The following is a 17,305-nucleotide window of genomic DNA, read 5'->3' as shown; positions in this document are numbered from 1 at the left end:
TATCTCAGCATTGAGGGAACCAATAATTCTGACCCAATTTCCACCTCCATTTGCTGAAATGCAGCCCCAAACTTACAGGACCCTCCACCGTGCTTATGCATCACTATTGCCCACAGACACTCATTATTGTACTGCTCTCCAGCCCTTCAGTGAACAAAATCTCTTCTGTAATAACAACATTTTTCATGTTTGGACTCAACCGTCCAGAGCACATCCTGCCAATTTTCTACACCCTGGTTCCTCTGTTTTAATGCATAGTTGAGTCACTTGGCCTTGTTTTGATGTGGAAGATATGGCTTTTTCGCCACAATTCTGCTATGAAGACCACTTCTGGCCAGTCTTCTCTGAACAGTAGATGAGTGAAGCTGAGTCCCACTGGTTGCTGCCAGTTCTGAGCTGATGGCACTGCTGGACATCTTCCGCTTTTGAAGGAAAGTAACCATAATGTGTCATACATCTGCTGCACTAAGTTTCCTTTGCCGACCACTGCATCTACCGACCTCAACGTTGCACAATTTCTTGTGCTTCTTCATAAGTGCTTGAATGACACATCTTGAACCCTCAATCTTCTTTGAAATTTGTGCCTTAGAGACCTTGCTGATGTAGTATAACTTCCTTGTGTATTCTTGCTCAGTCTTGCCATGGTGTATGACCAGACACCTGACTGTATTATTACAAAATCCCTGACTTTGCGCAGGTGTACCTGGAATAATTGATGCTGTTTTAAAGTGAAAAGTTGGTCACACCAAATATTAATTGGATCTAGATTTTTCGTTTGTTCATTCACTTTGTATTTTGTTAATTGATTAAATAAATCATTAACATTTCTATTTTTGAAGCGTTCTTACTTTACAGCATTTTTTCTACACCTTTCTAAAAATTATTTTTATGTGATAGTGTCTTTTATTTGCTCATTAATAATCTGATATATCTTTTGGTATTTTGTGTATAGTTGTTTTTTTGCTGTTGGGGTAAATTGTAGGATATTGATTTCAGAGTGGTTTCCTGATCCTTTGATTGTAGGAATGAGTGGTATATGTGTGCTAATAAATTAGTACAAAACGTAGGAAATTTAGGAAAAAACTGAACATCTCAGCAGTAGTGTTGAGCGAACATGCTCGACACTGCTCGGTACTCGCCCGAGCATCACGCTACTCGGGATGTTCGGCGAGCACCGAGCATTTCCGGGTTACTCGGGCGGGAGCTCGGGTCTCCGCCCTGCATGTTTGGCGCTCTTTACAGAGCCAATGAACATGCAGGGATTGCCAGACAGTCACTGTAATGCTGCAGCCATGTTGGTTGTGGGCATTACAGTGATTGGCTGGCCGCACAGCGTCACCTCGAGTATTTAAAACTGGGCGCCGCCATCTTGGACACAGTCGCTCCAGATTAGACAGTGTAGGGACAGCGCTGCTGATTTAGGGAGAGATATAAACTGCGAAATAGTTAGTGTAGGGTCTGTAAAGGCTGCCAGAACAAACAAACAGTCCTTTTCAGGACTAATATCCATCCCAGATACCAGGCAGGCAGGCTGTATAGGAGACACAGTGGTTATACCAGCAAACGCTGCATTACAGTCCTGTGTGCTCCTGTTGCCGAAATTGCTGGACTTAGCACCAGGTGTCGGGGGCCAGGAAAAATCCTTTTTTTTCATCTAAATCCTCCTTTTTTTTTCCTCCTTCACACTGTACAAATACCCGTATTATTAACCTTTTGGTGTGTCGTCCCCCCCCAAAAAAAAGCGTGTCTCTGATTTTTCAGACACAAATATAACTGTTGAAAATAGTCTGGTGTAGGCTAGAGAAACAGAAGTGTTGTTTTGCACTTCCACGGTCAAACCTCTGTATTATCCATTTTGGGCCATTTGTATCTAAAAAAAAAACAGTTTGAGTGTGTCGCTCACTGTTCAGCCGCAAATCTATATATTTAAAAAAGTCTGGTATACCCCAGTAAACAATAACTGTGGTTTTGCCATCCCACGGTAAAAAATCTCTATTCTTCAGGTTTTGGTATATTTTCCGTAAAGAAAAACAGTAGTGTCTCCTGACTGTTGTGACACAAAAATATATCTGTTGAAAATAGTCTTGTGTAGGCCCGACATCCCAGTGTGGTTTCGCAGTTCCACGGGTCAAATCGCTGTACTATCCAGTTTTGGGCCTTTGGTATCTAAAAAAAAAGCAGTTTGAGTGTGTCGCTCACTGTTCAGCCGCAAATATATCTATTTAAAAAAGTGTGGTATACCCCAGTAAACAATAACTGTGGTTTTGCCATCCCACAGTAAAAAATCTCTATTATTCAGCTTTTGGTATTTTTTTCCGTAAAGAAAAACAGTAGTGTCTCCTGACTGTTGTGACACAAAAATATATCAATATATAAACAATAACTGTGGTTTTCCTCTTCCACGGTTCTAATCTACTCTTTATTACCCTTTTTCCATTGATAGTGCAAGTGTAAGCTATTTTACTTCATTTACAATGGGCAAGGCGCGTGGCAAGGGACGTGGAAGTGGACGTTCTGGTGATGGTTCGTGCAGAGGACGGGGACGTGGCCAAGGTGAAAATGTGCCACAACCAACAGCCACATCTTCTCGCTCCCACTTCTTGACCGAATTACTAGGGAAGCACAGAACAACACCAGTATTGAGAACTGATCAGTGTGAACAGGTTATTAATTGGATAGCAGATAATACTTCCAGTTACCTGGGCACCACCACCTCCGGTCTGTCTTCCACACGGTCAACTCTTAGTAGCCGTGAGTCTTGACTGCATACTCCTCCTCACCCTGATGCTCCTTCCTCCCACCATGCCGAGTGTCGTCAGACAGCAAGTGATCCCACACTTGGACACTCTGAAGAGCTGTTCACTGGTCCATTTCCATATTTGGGCCCCTCGCCTGATACGCTTGAAGTGGTGGAAGAGGAGATCCCATGTTGCGATGCCCAAATATTTGAACAGCCACGGCCACAGGAAGTCGACGTTGGCAATCTGTCACAAGAGGTGGACGATGACGAGACACAATTGCCAGGAAGTGAGGAGGAGGATCGTGGTGCGCAAGTGGAAGAGGAAGAGGTGGTGGATGATCTAGTAACTGACCCAACATGGAAGGAGGACATGCAGAGTGAGGCCAGCAGCACACAGGGGGAGGGAGGCAGAGTACCCCAACAGGCAGGAAGAAGCAGTGTGGTGGCCGCAGACAGAAGGCAGGCAACCATTCCCCGTAACACCAACGCGAGGGACGTTGCCAGTACAAGGGGTAGGTCTTCCAGAGTCTGGAATTTTTTTAAAGACTCTGCTGATAACCCCAAAAAGGCCATATGTTCCACCTGCCATGCCAGCATCAGCAGGGGTGACAAAACTACCAGCCTGACCACCACCAGCATGATCAGGCACATGGCAGCAAAGCGCCCGACTTTGTGGAGCGAAACCCAGGGTCCACGACCAGTGTCAGCGGGTGTCACCACTGCTTCTTCCACTGTTGGGTGTGCAATAGAACCCCCTGTTGTGTGTGCAAGGCAATTCCCTGTCCATACTGCATGTAAAGATGCCCCCTCCTCTCAGTCTTCACTTGTTATGGCAGTTTCTCAAGAAACAGCATCAACGTCCACGTCCACGTCCCACCGCAGCGTTCAATTGTCCATATCCCAGACCTTTGAACGAAAGCGGAAATTCGCAGCTAACGCCCCACAGGCCACAGTCCTAAATTCGCACATTTCACGACTGCTTGCGTTGGAAATGCTGCCTTTTAGGCTGGTGGAGACGGAATCCTTCCGCAATCTTATGGCGGTGGCCGTCCCTCGGTACTCGGTCCCCAGCCGACGCTATTTTGCCCGGTGTGCCATCCCCGCACTACACAAGCACGTGTCCCAAAGCATCTGCCGTGCCCTCAACAACGCAGTTACTGGGAGAGTCCACCTGACAACGGACACGTGGACAAGTGCTTGTGGCCAGGGACGGTACATCTCTCTGACGGCACACTGGGTAAACATAGTGGAAGCCGGGACCCAGTCGGACCTTGGGACGGAACACATCCTCCCCACACCGAGGATTGCGGGCCCTATGTCAGTCAGAGTTGCCCCCACAGTGTACAGCTCCTGCGCATCCTCCTCCTCCTCCTCCTCATGTTCAGCCTCCCTCTCAGATATCACCACATCAGTTACAAGCTGGAAGCATTGCAGTACTGCCTCCGCCAAGCGGCAACAGGCTGTGCTGAAACTCATAAGCTTAGGTGATAAACCTCACACTGCTTGTGAGTTGTGGACAGCTGTGAAAGAGCAGGCAGATCTGTGGCTGAGACCGCTGAACCTACATCCCGGCATGGTCGTGTGTGACAATGGCCGTAACCTGGTGGTGGCTCTGAGGCGAGGTGAGATCACACACGTACCATGCCTGGCTCATGTGCTTAACCTCGTGGTTCAGCGGTTTCTTAAATCGTACCCCGAGTTGCCAGATCTGCTCGTGAAAGTACGCCGCCTGTCAGCTCATTTTCGCAAGTCGGCTACAGCTTCGGCCGCCCTTGCTGTGTTGCAGCAGCGTTTGCAGCTTCTGGCACACCGACTGGTGTGTGATGTCCCCACACGTTGGAACTCTACCCTCCACATGTTGCAAAGGATTTGTGAGCAGAAGAGAGCAGTTGTGGAGTACAAGCTGCAACAAGGCCGTCGATATTCAGGTCAGACTCCACACATAAGACCTCAGGAGTGGACCTGGATGTTTGACATATGTACCATCCTGACAAACTTTGAGGAGGCCACCAAGATGGTGAGTGGCGATGACGCCATCATTAGTGTCAGCATCCCACTTGTCTGTCTTTTGCAACGCTCTCTGCAGAGAATTAAAGAGGAGGCATTGCAGCCAGAGTATGATGAGATGGATCAAGAAGCCATAGCGGGCGATTGCACACAGCCCAGCCTCATCTCATCCCAACGTGCATTGGGGGACAATGAGGGAGAGGAGGAGGAGGAGGAGGAAGAACAGGAGCTGCTATCATGCGTTGTAGACGGTAGTACCTGTACAAGTGTCATACCGTCGGTTCAGCGTGGGTGGCCTGAGGACAGGGGGGAGGAGGAAGAGGAGGAGGAGGAGAGGATGGTCAGTCGTCATCTTGGTGAGGACACGGAAATCTTGCCCGTTACCAGTCTGGCACTCATGGCTGACTTTATGTTACGCTGCCTTAACCGTGACCCTCGCGTTGTCAAAATGTTGGGTGACAGTCATTACTGGTTGGTGACACTTGTAGACCCCCGCTACAAGGAGAACTTTCAGTCTCTTATTCCTGTGGTGGAGAGGTCTACAAAAATGGGGCAGTACCAGAAGGCCCTTGCTGCAGAACTCTTAAAAAAATTCCCATCTGAACACGCAAGCGGCAGAGGTCACAGTTCGTAGCCCAACCAAGGCGTACAGGCGAGAGAGATGCAACTCCAATCCAGCAGAGGCAGGGGAACACTGTCAACGTTCTGGGACAGTTTTCTGACACCCGCCCAGCTTACAGGCCCTGAGGCGCGGGGTACTCTCACAAGGAGTGGAAAGTTTCAAAAGATGGTGAGGGAGTACCTTGCCGACCGTACCAGCGTCCTCCGTGATTCCTCTGTGCCTTTTAATTATTGGGTTTACAAGCAGGACACTTGGAATGAACTCGCTCTGTACGCCTTGGAGGTCCTGGCCTGCCCTGCCGCTAGCGTGTTATCGGAGCGTGTTTTTAGTGCCGCTGGGGGAATTATAACTGATAAGCGCACTCGCCTGTCAACTGACAATGCTGACAAGCTGACCCTTATCAAAATGAACAAGGGCTGGATTGGGCCAGACTTCTCATCACCACCAAATGACAGCAGAGTAACATAACGTCAAATCCACTGTGTTATTTCGGGAGGTGTATTCACATGCACCGCTTCACACCCACACATGGGTATACGCTTCCTCGTTTCGGCTGTTTTATCTTCTTCTCCTTATCTTCAGCCTCCACCACCACTATACCACCAGGGTGCCAGCATTGCAAGTTCCTCTGTCCTTATTTTTGGCAGCTTTTGCTTGCAAGGCATAAGCAAATACTATGGGACACCCATTCCCCAATAATGGGACTTATGTTTGTAATATGCTGTACTGCATGGCTCTTGTAAGGGGCATTGCAAGTTGCTCCGTCCTAATTTTTGGCAGCTTTTGCTTGGAAAGCATAAGCAAATACTATGGGAGACCCACTCCCCAATAATGGGACTTATGTTTGTAATATGCTGTACTGCATATGACGCGCCCCCTGGGCCGTGTGTACACGTGTGTGGGATACCCGGTGCCGGGTCTCTGGGGTCTGTAGTCTCCGTGGCGGTGATCCGGTCTCGTGGCTCAGGCTGGTCAAACCAGTGGCAGTCTTTCTTAGGTTTTGAGGTTAATTGTCCGACTGCGCCACCCGTGGATTGCGGTCAGGGAGTACCACCGCTGCGAGGCAGACCGCTGAGGCTGGTGTTGTGTGCGCAGCAGAGAATGGGATAACTCCCCACGGGAGGAGTATAGCCTCAGGGCAGTGAGTGTGGATGATGGGGGTGATGGTGCACGAGCGCAGCAGGAACAACTCAGAGTCTTTGCAGTGCAGTTCAGGGTCTTTACTGATGATTATAAGGTAGACTCTCCCGGGAGTACTGGCTAGCATAAGACGCCTGGTCAGTCTGTGAGCAAGCAGGAGTTCCCCTGGCCAGGTGGAGTTGTAGGCCTCCCCGTCTGTCTGCACTCTTCCTGGCTACCTTGCTGTAAGCGGGTAGAAGTACCCCACGTCCCTGCGTGCACCGTGTCGTGCTCACCCGTATGGCTGGTGACTTGGGGCCTTCTGTTAGCCTCCGCTCCACGACGGCGGTGCTGGTCCCTTGCTTGTGACTGAGCCTCCGGGCTTCTATGGCCAGAGGACCTGAAATCCCCTGCCGGCTGGTTTCTGCTGCTGGATATATAAGTCCTCACTGCCTCGGACTCCTGTGTCCGGTTCCTATTGTCTTCTGCCAGGGCGAGCTCTGCTCAGCTTCCAGCCCCTGGTCTTTAGCTCCTAGCTCCTACAGAACTCCTTGCTGTTACTTTCCCTTGCTCTCACTCTGACTCTGACTGTTCTCTGACTCACTCAACCCCGCCCCAGATCCAGTTTATAAGGGCAGAATTCTCCCCTCCCAGGACTGGGGCAGGAGGATGTTGCATGTTTAAGGGATCCTGACCAGGAAACCTCCCACTTGCTCTCCGACGTAATGTCTCTATTACTGTGGTGACCAGACCCCTGGGGTGCCACACATGGCTCTTGTAAGGGGCATTGCAGCTCCTCATAATTTTTGGAAAGCCTTCCATTCACTGCTTAGGCCAACAGTGCACAGGAGACCCAGTTGCTATAAATGGAAAAAAAGGTTTAGTTAACGCCCTCTGACCTCCATGTCATTTCCAAGGGGCATTGGAGTGCCTCGAAATTTTTGGTAGGTATTGCACTCACTGTATGCCCTATAACTGTGTAGCCGAACCGCTCCTGTTGTTACAGAAACATATCCTACAAGACATATCTGGTTGACTGGCCTGATATTGATGTGAATGGTCCCTGTTCCTCCTGCTCTTTCTCCTTTGCCACTACCTCATCCATCATTTATCACCTGAAGCTTTGTTTTAATGGGAGTCATAGAACTTGGATAGTAGCAGGAAAACAACCAGCAATCTTCGGAGGAGGTAGGATATGCGCCAAAACGCTGACCACCTCAGGCCTAGCCGCTACTACATACATGCGCTTCCATTACAACAAAACAAAGCAGATGCTAACGTCTATCATCCTCATCATGCTCCTCACCTTGGCACTCTCAACTCCCCTGATGGAGAAGCCAGGGCCCACCGGAGGAGTCTGATAGTCCGGTGGGCTCGGCCAATGCTGCCCTAAAGCAGGCCAGGCTAAGAAAAGTGTGGGAAAGGTTACCGGGACAAATAGGGGTGGCTGGGGACCGAGTATGGACACCCGGCCACCCCCTGGAGGCTGGGTAGCAAGCGGGGACACCCGGCCACCAGGCGGCTGGGGACTGAGTATGGATACCAGGCCGCCGACACAGCCATGGCGTGGTGGCCAGATTCCGCCTCCACATGCCTAAAAGGCCCAATTTAAAGTGCAAGCAAGCAAGCAGTATGGTATTGCAGCCTGGGGGTGGGTGGGTGGCAGGCTGCATACTTGCGCTTGCATTGCAAGGAATGGGAGAGGTACAATTGAACACTGCCCTGGGACAAGGACTTGAATGGGGATAGTTGCAAGTCTGCAACGACAGGTGCAAGGTGGGAGGCATCTTCGCATGTACCATGAACAGGGGTTTGGAATGCACACACTACAGCGGAATAGGCTCTCCTTCCCACTAAATGCACTGGGGAGGGCACGGGTAATGTTTTGGTATACGCGCTTAATCTTATGTATAAGGCACACCAGGACAAATAGGGGCGGCTGGGGACTGAGTATGGATACCTCGCTGCCGAAGCAGCCATGAGGTAGTGGCCAGCTTCGGCCTCCTCCAAACTAAAAGGCCCCATTTTAAGTGCAAGCTAGCAGTATGGAATTGCAGTCTGGGGGTGGGTGGGTGGCAGGCTGCACACTTACACTTGCATTAAAAGAAAACATAGCAGATGCTAACTTCTGTCATCATCATCATGCTCCTCACCTTGGCACTCTCAACTCCACCGATGGAGAAGTCAGGGCCCACCGGAGGAGTCTGGTTCTCTGGTGGGCTCGTCCAATGCTGCCTAAAGCAGGCCGGGCTAAGAAAAGTGTGTGGGGGGATGTTCCAAGGAGAAATAGGGGCGGCTGGGGACCGTTTATGGACACCCGGCTGCCCCCAGGCGGCTGGGGAACGTGTGTGGACACCCGGCCGCGGGGCGGCTGGGGAACGAGTATGGACACCCGGCCACCGGGCGGCTGGGGACTGAGAATGGATTCCAGGCCGCCAACACAGCCATGACGTGGTGGCCAGATTCCGCCTCCACATGCCTAAAAGGCCCAATTTCAAGTTCAAGCAAGCAAGCAGTATGGTATTGCAGCCTGGGGGTGGGTGGGTGGCAGGCTGCATACTTGCGCTTGTATTGCAAGGAATGGGGGAGGTACAATTGAACACTGCCCTGGGACTAGAACTTGCATGGGGATAGTTGCAAGTCTGCATCTTCTGATGCGGCAAGGATCACTTATGATGGGCACACTTCTAGACAGTGACCTGGGAGTCAGAGATGCTTCCAGGGGTCTTCCCCATGCTGTTACCATGTCTTTTCAGGACTTTATGCATGTGTCACACAGCACATGGCCAGATAAGGTTGTAAAATGTTAAAATGACATTTCCCGGTGAATGCATTTGTCATAGTTGAAAGCAATACAAAAGTGCAAAAACGCATAAAAATTGCTGCTTGTGAACATAGCCGAAGGTGTGGAGGAGTATTTTTGTTTTTGGTCATTTATTTTAACTTATACACAAGTCTTTTCCCTGGAAAGGATGTTCCTTAACGTTTCACTTTCGTTTTTGAACGTTTTATTGTGAGCCCGTAAAAGTGGCTTAATACCTCTGACCACGTTGTTGACAGCAGTGACCTGGGGGTCAGAAATGCTTCCTGGGGTGATCCCCATGCTGTTCCCATGTCATTTGAGCACTGTCACTATCGTTTTGGGCACTTGTTAGGCTTTTAAAAGACTGCCGGGTGTGCCACCGCAAAAATGCTCGAGTCTCCCATAGACTAACATTGGGCTCGTTGCTCGGGTCGAGCACCCGAGTATCACGGCGAGCTCGGCCCGAGCTTCGAGCACCCGAGCATTTTAGTGCTCGCTCAACACTACTCAGCAGTAATAACATGCTGATTGTGATGTCATGAAGATGACTTGAATTTCCACCAATCAGAGATCAGCATGTTTCAGGTCACCCAGATAGAACAGTACATGAAACATGAGTCACGGCCACTGTGAGGTCATAATGCTGATTAGAATTTCCACCAGTCAGAAAACAGAACCGCCCAGAAGAACCACCAAGGAGGTATGAGTCATCGCCACTGTGAGGTCATAATGCTGACCAATCACAGAGCAGCCACACCCAGATTTTCCACCAATCAGAGAGCAGCCACACCCAGATTTTCCACCAATCAGAGATCAGCAGTGGGTATAAATAGCCGGTGCCGCCTGCCCGGCTTAGCCTTGCACTGGTTGGATCTCTCTTTTTTTCTCTCTCTCTTGGTATCTCCCGGTATCTCTCCCTCCCCTCTCTCTTCTCTCTCTCTCTTTGACCCAACGGCCCTCTTAAGGGCTACCCCAAATGTGTAAAAGATAGAACCAATATTTGTGTTGTTTGTCCGTTTAATGAGCCTGTGATTAACCCCTTCCCACTCTTTGCCATATATATATATATATATATATATATATATATATATAATATACATAGTATGTGTAGGTGGGCCTTAAAGGGAATTTCCAGGACAAACATATTGATGGCCTATCCCCTGATTAGCTCATTAATATCAGATTTGTGGGGGTCTGGCACGTGGGACCTCCACTACTCAGTTGTTTGAAACTCTGGCAGAGGTCAGATGTAAACATTGTTGAGGAGCTGAACATCACAGATCTGGTCACTGTGTAGTGGCTGCTACCTGGTGCTGCAGATCAGCTCCTATTACACGAATATTAGCTGACTTGCAGGACCCACAGTACAGTGAATGGAGCAGTGATGTTCAGATCTTCAAACTATTTACATCTGAGCGTTGCAAACAACTGATGGGTAGAGCCACTGCCGTGTGTCGGAGCCCACCGATCTGATATTGATAACCCATCCCCAGGATGGCAGCTCAGTAGATACCATATCAGGATGGGGGACATTATGCCAGAATGGGTACATTATACCAGAATGGGGACATTATATCAGAATTAGGTCATTATGCCAGAATGTGAGACACTGTAACAGAATGGAGTGTATTGTACCAGGATTGGGGACTTTAAACCAGGGCGAGGGACATTAAACCAGTATGATGGTCTTTAAACCAGGATGGGGGGCATTATACCAGAATGGGGACACTATACTAGTATGGGGACATTTTACCACGATGAAGGACACTATATCAGAATGGGGACAATATATCAGAATGGGGACAATATACCAGGAAGGGGGACATTAAATCAGAATGGGGACATTATATCAGAATGGGGAAATTATACCAGAATTGGGGACATTATACCAGAATAAGGGACACTATACCAGAATGGGGTACACCATACCCGGATGGGTGACACTATATCAGAATGGGGACATAATATCACAATGATAATGTTATACCAGGATGGGGGACACTATATCACAATGATGATATTATATCAGTATGGGGGATATTATAGCAGCATGGGGGACATTATGCCAAAACTGAAGATACTATACCAGGATGTGGGGCATTGTACAAGCTTTGGGGACATTATAGCAGAATTGGGAGCATTACACCAGCATGGGGATATTATACCAGGTTAGAGACATTATACCAAAATGGGGACATTATATCAGAATGGGGACACTATACCAGGATGGGGACATTAAACCAGAATGAAGGAAATGATGCCAGAATGGGGACATTACCAGACAGGGGCACAGGTGGGGGAAAATGTTATAGCATAAGGCCAAGCATGTGGGAGATTATTAGAAGAAGGAGCCAGGATGGGGGACATTACTACATAGGGAGAGAACACATATCTTTATAGGATCCAGAACGCTACAAGGGCCCATACATCTGACCAACATGCAGGTGGGGGCCAATCAGACTCCAATTACTCCACTGGGTGGGACCAGATCATTTCCAGGACTCCTTGTTCTTTACATTGAAGATAATTCTTAATGACATTGGCTGTACGTTTGGGGTTGTTGTTCTGCTGAAGAAAAGATTTGGATCCAATCAGAGACCTCCCTGATGATATTGCATGATGGATAAGTATCTGCCTCTATATCTCATCATTGAGGGAATCAATAATTCTGACCCAATTTCCACCTCCATTTGCTGAAATGCAGCCCCAAACTTACAGGACCCTCCACCGTGCTTATGCATCACTATTGCCCAGACACTCATTATTGTACTGCTCTCCAGCCCTTCAGTGAACAAAATCTCGTCTGTAACAACAAAATTTTTCATATTTGGACTCAACCGTCCAGAGCACATCCTGCCAATTTTCTACACCCTGGTTCCTCTGTTTTAATGCATAGTTGAGTCACTTGGCCTTGTTTTGATGTGGAAGATATGGCTTTTTCGCCACAATTCTGCTATGAAGACCACTTCTGGCCAGTCTTCTCTGAACAGTAGATGAGTGAAGCTGAGTCCCACTGGTTGCTGCCAGTTCTGAGCTGATGGCACTGCTGGACATCTTCCGCTTTTGAAGGAAAGTAACCATAATGTGTCATACATCTGCTGCACTAAGTTTCCTTGGCTGACCACTGCATCTACTGACCCCAACGTTGCACATTTTCTTGTGCTTCTTCATAAGTGCTTGAATGACACATCTTGAACCATCAATCTGCTGTGAAATTTGTGCCTTAGAGACCTTGCTGATGTAGTATAACTTCCTTGTGTATTCTTGCTCAGTCTTGCCATGGTGTATGACCAGACACCTGACTGTATTATTACAAAATCCCGGACTTTGCGCAGGTATACCTAGAAGAATTGATGCTGTTTTAAAGTGAAAAGATAGTCACACCAAATATTGATTGGATCTAGATTTTTCGTTTGTTCATTCACTTGTATTTTGTTAATTGATTAAATAAATCATTAACATTTCTATTTTTGAAGCGTTCTTACTTACAGCATTTTTTCTACACCTTTCTAAAAATTATTTTTATGTGATTGTGTCTTTTATTTGCTCATTAATAATCTGATATATCTTTTGGTATTTTGTGTATAGTTGTTTTTTTGCTGTTGAGGTAAATTGTAGGATATTGATTTCAGAGTGGTTTCCTGATCCTTTGATTGTAGGAATGAGTGGTATATATGTGCTAATAAATTAGGACAAAACATAGGAAATTTAGGAAAAAACTGAACATCTCAGCAGTAATAACATGCTGATTGTGATGTCATGAAGATGACTTGAATTTCCACCAATCAGAGATCAGCATGTTTCAGGTCACCCAGATAGAACAGTCCATGAAACATGAGTCACGGCCACTGTGAGGTCATAATGCTGATTAGAATTTCCACCAGTCAGAAAACAGAACCGCCCAGAAGAACCACCCAGGAGGTATGAGTCATCGCCACTGTGAGGTCATAATGCTGACCAATCACAGAGCAGCCACACCCAAATTTTCCACCAATCAGAGAGCAGCAGTGGGTATAAATAGCCGCTGCCGCCTGCCCGGCTTAGCCTTGCACTGGTTGGGTCTCTCTTTTTTTCTCTCTCTTGGTATCTCCCGGTATCTCTCCCTCCCCTCTCTCTTCTCTCTCTCTCTCTCTCTGACCCAACGGCCCTCTTAAGGGCTACCCCAAATGTGTAAAAGATAGAACCAATATTTGTGTTGTTTGTCCGTTTTATGAGCCTGTGATTAACCCCTTCCCACTCTTTGCCATATATATATATTATATACGTAGTATGTGCAGGTGGGCCTTAAACGGAATTTCCAGGACAAACATATTGATGGCCTATCCCCTGGTTAGCTCATTAATATCAGATTTGTGGGGTTCCGGCACATGGCACCTCCACTACTCAGTTGTTTGAAATTCTGGCAGAGGTCAGATGTAAACATTGTTGAGGAGCTGAACATCACAGCTCTGGTCACTGTGTAGTGGCTGCTACCTGGTGCTGCAGATCAGCTCCTATTACATGAATATTAGCTGACTTGCAGGACCTACAGTTCAGTGAATGGAGCAGTGATGTTCAGATCTTCAAACTATTTACATCTGAGCGTTGCAAACAAGTGATGGGTAGAGCCAGTGCCGCGTGTCGGAGCCCAACGATCTGATATTGATAACCCATCCCCTGGATGGCAGATCGATAGACACCATACCAGGATGGGGGACATTATGCAACAATGGGTACATTATACCAGAATGGGGACATTATGTCAGAATTAGGTCATTATGCCAGAATGTGAGACACTGTAACCGAATGGAGTGCATTGTACCAGGATGGGGGACATTAAACCAGGGCGAGGGACATTAACCCAGTAGGATGGTCATTAAACCAGGATGGGGGGCATTATACCAGGATGGGGACATTATACCAGAATGTGGACACTATACTAGTATGGCGACATTTTACCAAGATGAAGGACACTATATCAGAATGGGGACAATATATCAGAATGGGCACAATATACCAGGAAGGGGGGCATTAAATCAGAATGGGGACATTATATCAGAATGGGGAAATTATACCAGAATTGGGGACATTATACCAGAATAAGGGACACTATACCAGAATGGGGTACACCATACCCGGATGGGTGACACTATATCAGAATTGGGACATTATATCACAATGATGATGTTATACCAGGATGGTGGACATTATATCACAATGATGATATTATACCAGTATGGTGGATATTATAGCAGCATGGGGGACATTATGCCAGAACTGGAGATACTATAGCAGGATATGGGGCATTATACCAGCTTTGGGGACATTATAGCAGAATTGGGAGCATTATACCAGCATGGGGGATATTATGCCAGGTTAGAGACATTATACCAAAATGGGGACATTATATCAGAATGGGGACACTATACCAGGATGGGGACATTAAACCAGAATGAAAGAAATGATGCCAGAATTGGGACATTACCAGACAGGGGCACAGGTGGGGGAAAATGTTATAGCATAAGGCCCAGCATGTGGGAGATTATTACAAGAAGGAGCCAGGATGGGGGACATTGCTACATAGGGAGAGAACACATATATCTTTATAGGATCCAGAGCGCTACAAGGGCCCATACATCTGACCAACATGCAGGTGGGGGCCTATCAGACTCTCGTTACTCCACTGGATGGGACCAGATCATTTCCAGGACTCCTTGTTCTTTACATTGAAGATAATTCTTAATGACATTGGCTGTACGTTTGGGGTTGTTGTTCTGCTGAAGAAAACATTTGGATCCAATCAGACACCTCCCTGATGATATTGCATGATGGATAAGTATTTTCCTCTATATCTCAGCATTGAGGGAACCAATAATTCTGACCCAATTTCCACCTCCTTTTGCTGAAATGCAGCCCCAAACTTACAGGACCCTCCACCGTGCTTATGCATCACTATTGCCCACAGACACTCATTATTGTACTGCTCTCCAGCCCTTCAGTGAACAAAATCTCTTCTGTAATAACAAAATTTTTCATATTTGGACTCAACCGTCCAGAGCACATCCTGCCAATTTTCTACACCCTGGTTCCTCTGTTTTAATGCATAGTTGAGTCACTTGGCCTTGTTTTGATGTGTAAGATATGGCTTTTTCACCACAATTCTGCTATGAAGACCACTTCTGGCCAGTCTTCTCTGAACAGTAGATGAGTGAAGCTGAGTCCCACTGGTTGCTGCCAGTTCTGAGCTGATGGCACTGCTGGACATCTTCCGCTTTTGAAGGAAAGTAACCGTAATGTGTCATACATCTGCTGCACTAAGTTTCCTTGGCCGACCACTGCATCTACTGACCTCAACGTTGCACATTTTCTTGCTTCTTCATAAGTGCTTGAATGACACATCTTGAACCCTCAATCTGCTGTGAAATTTGTGCCTTAGAGACCTTGCTGATGTAGTATAACTTCCTTGTGTATTCTTGCTCAGTCTTGCCATGGTGTATGACCAGACACCTGACTGTATTATTACAAAATCCCTGACTTTGCGCAGGTGTACCTAGAAGAATTGATGCTGTTTTAAAGTGAAAAGTTGGTTACACCAAATATTGATTGGATCTAGATTTTTCGTTTGTTCATTCACTTGTATTTTGTTAATTGATTAAATAAATCATTAACATTTCTATTTTTGAAGCGTTCTTACTTTACAGCATTTTTTCTACACCTTTCGAAAAATTATTTTTATGTGATAGTGTCTTTTATTTGCTCATTAATAATGTGATATATCTTTTGGTATTTTGTGTATAGTTGTTTTTTTGCTGTTGGGGTAAATTGTAGGATATTGATTTCAGAGTGGTTTCCTGATCCTTTGATTGTAGGAATGAGTGGTATATATGTGCTAATAAATTAGGACAAAACATAGGAAATTTAGGAAGAACCTGAACATCTCAGCAGTAATAACATGCTGATTGTGATGTCATGAAGATGACTTGAATTTCCCCCAATCAGAGATCAGCATGTTTCAGGTCACCCAGATAGAACAGTCCATGAAACATGAGTCACGGCCACTGTGAGGTCATAATGCTGATTAGAATTTCCACCAGCCAGAAAACAGAACCGCCCAGAAGAACCACCCAGGAGGTATGAGTCATCGCCACTGTGAGGTCATAATGCTGACCAATCACAGAGCAGCCACACCCAGATTTTCCACCAATCAGAGAGCAGCCACACCCAGATTTTCCACCAATCAGAGATCAGCAGTGGGTATAAATAGCCGCTACCACCTGCCCGGCTTAGCTTTGCACTGGTTGGGTCTCTCTTTTTTTCTCTCTCTTGGTATCTCCCGGTATCTCTCCCTCCCCTCTCTCTTCTCTCTCACTCTTTGACCCAACGGCCCTCTTAAGGGCTACCCCAAATGTGTAAAAGATAGAACCAATATTTGTGTTGTTTGTCCGTTTTATGAGCCTGTGATTAACCCCTTCCCACTCTTTGCCATATATATATATTATATGCATAGTATGTGCAGGTGGGCCTTAAAGGGAATTTCCAGGACAAACATATTGATGGCCTATCCCCTGGTTAGCTCATTAATATCAGATTTGTGGGGGTCCGGCACGTGGCACCTCCACTACTCAGTTGTTTGAAACTCTGGCAGAGGTCAGATGTAAACATTGTTGAGGAGCCGAACATCACAGCTCTGGTCACTGTGTAGTGTCTGCTACCTGGTGCTGCAGATCAGCTCCTATTACATGAATATTAGCTGACTTGCAGGACCCACAGTACAGTGAATGGAGCAGTGATGTTCAGATCTTCAAACTATTTACATCTGAGCGTTGCAAACAAGTGATGGGTAGAGCCAGTGCCGCGTGTCGGAGCCCACCGTTCTGATATTGATAACCCATCCCCAGGATGGCAGCTCAGTAGATACCATACCAGGATGGGGGACATTATGCCAGAATGGATACATTATACCAGAATGGGGACATTATATCAGAATTAGGTCATTATGCCAGAATGTGAGACACTGTAACAGAATCGAGTACAT

The sequence above is a fragment of the Phyllobates terribilis genome, unplaced genomic scaffold (assembly GCF_046119375.1).
Source record: "Phyllobates terribilis strain yellow unplaced genomic scaffold, ASM4611937v1 Scaffold_237__1_contigs__length_3040347, whole genome shotgun sequence".
In the NCBI taxonomy this organism is placed as follows: Eukaryota; Metazoa; Chordata; class Amphibia; order Anura; family Dendrobatidae; genus Phyllobates; species Phyllobates terribilis.
Note: the sequence above shows the minus strand (reverse complement) of the source record.